The following is a 2,216-nucleotide window of genomic DNA, read 5'->3' as shown; positions in this document are numbered from 1 at the left end:
CTCCTCCTGCCTGCGCTGATGGGAGATGACACCCAGTGCCCCCATGATGGGCTGAAGGGTGGTGAATTATAACACAAGCACCACGACACCAGGACAGTTGATCTGATAACCTAGACGGCTTCTAAGTGACTAACAAGTGGGTAGTGTGTACAGCGTGGACACACTGGGCAAAGGCACAGTTCACCTCTCGGCAGGACAGACCGGAAGCACGAGAGTCATCAGACGATTCAGAACATTTCAAAACTTACAAATTGTTTATTTCTGCAATTTGTTATTTAGTATTTTCAGTCCATGGTTGACCACAGGTAACAGGAACCATGGAAAGCACAACTAGGGGAAAACTAGGGGGAGAACCACTATAACAAACCTGTGTTTTCAACGTTCCCTTACAGTGTGGCTTCAGTGTGGCTTAAAATCATAGTAAGAACCACCAGGGCTGGTCCAGCCACATCACTGGCTCTGGTGGCCACAGTCGTATGGGCCCAGGTGACTGTCCCAGTGAACAAAACAAGCACCAAACCCAGGTAAGTTATGCCCTAAACGTTAGAGAGTGGCCCCAAGGAAAGAAGTGGACATTTACACGGTGGGACTAGGAGAGCATTGGCCCCCCACACCCACGACACAAACCCCACTGTCAGTGTGGTAAGAAGTTGACTTGTGACTCTTATTTAACACCAGGTTAAATCATTGTGCTCAAAACTTGTGCTGAAAAATAACAAAATCCTTTGGGGGTAAAAAAAATAAAATAAAAAGGTGAATAAAAAAAATGAAATCCCTCATTTTAAAAGGATAGAATAACTGAATGGAAACATAAATGGGACCTTATTAGGATGGAATTTCGAACAAGCTTGGATGCAGAAAATTAGGTAGAATATCTAAGCCAAAAATAACTCCCCACAGGCATTTGCCCATGCAGATCATGTGAGCTTTGGTTTGTGGCCTCTGTGACCTGGAAATGAGAGCCAAGACAGGCCCAGTCCGAGGCGGGCAGTTTCAAAGGAGGCCACTCCCACGTTGAGGTTGAATAAGGGTAAGGGTGAGTCAAAGGAAACCGAAGACAAGGGGAAAATCTGGACTCAGCCAGAGAGGAAAAGACAGATTACATTCAAAAGAAGCGCCGTGTCATTGAATTACCCATAGCAATGAGGGAAAGCAGAAGGAAGCAAATACTACCGTTAAGTATCACTTTATAATCTATACTTAGTGGGGAGCATTAAAAAATGAGGAAGGAACACAGATCTTTAAATAAAAAAAAAAAAACAGGGAAACTCATTGCCTGTAGAGTAAAACTACAGTTTTTAAATTCATGGCAATGATAACACCTAAGTCCAAACTGGTTGTGGTGATAGACACTGGCTGCCAGAACCCTCTCCCGAAACAATTACTATCTACCCATGTGGACATGGTACTTCACCTCCCCTCACCTCAGTTTCCCCATCTGGAAATGGGGCTAATGAGTGTCACTCAGGCTGGGTGATTAGTAAGCCCTCAATATGGTCCAATCATCTGTAACATTACAGAACGGCAAATGCATGTCCTGGGTAACCCTGAATGCAGTGTCAAGTCAAATCTGCTTCGTTCACTTTTTTTAAATCCTCACCCGAGGATATGCTTTTTATTTTTTATTGTTGACTCTATTCCAGATGTGCCCCAGCCCCCCCCCACCTTTGCCTCCCTCCACCCTCCCACCTATCCCCCTAGACCTTCACCACGTTATTTTCTGTGTCCATGGGCTGGGCATATATGTACATATATATTCCTTGGTTGATCACTTCACATCCTCTCTCCCCTCCTACCCTCATTTTGTTCCGTTTGTCCATTCCTCTGGTGCTATTCTGTTCATCAGTTATTTTGTTCTTTCTTTTTTTTTCTTTTCGGCTTTGTTGTTGTTGTTGTTGTTGTTGTTTTCCCGCACACACCCCGTCACCTCTGAAGCCCACCTGACCCACCCACACCACCACCACCCCCCCCCCCCCCGGATATGGACCCCTGTTTCCTGCGGCCCCCGGGGGGTTCCCCCCTGAGCCCCCCCCCGTTAAAGCAGGGGGTTGGATCTTTCTAAAACTCCAGACAATATTGCAGGGGAGGGTCGGGGCGTCCGGCAACTAAGACCACCCCACAGGCAGTTCAAAAGACAGGAGGAAGGCCCCCTGTCCCTCCCGCGGAATAACCGAGAGATGTGTAGAAGTATCGACTATGATGTTACCCCGCCGAGT

This window comes from Myotis lucifugus, unplaced genomic scaffold (genome assembly GCF_000147115.1).
Source record: "Myotis lucifugus unplaced genomic scaffold, Myoluc2.0 scaffold_838, whole genome shotgun sequence".
Taxonomy (NCBI): domain Eukaryota; kingdom Metazoa; phylum Chordata; class Mammalia; order Chiroptera; family Vespertilionidae; genus Myotis; species Myotis lucifugus.
This window is presented reverse-complemented; position numbering follows the sequence as displayed.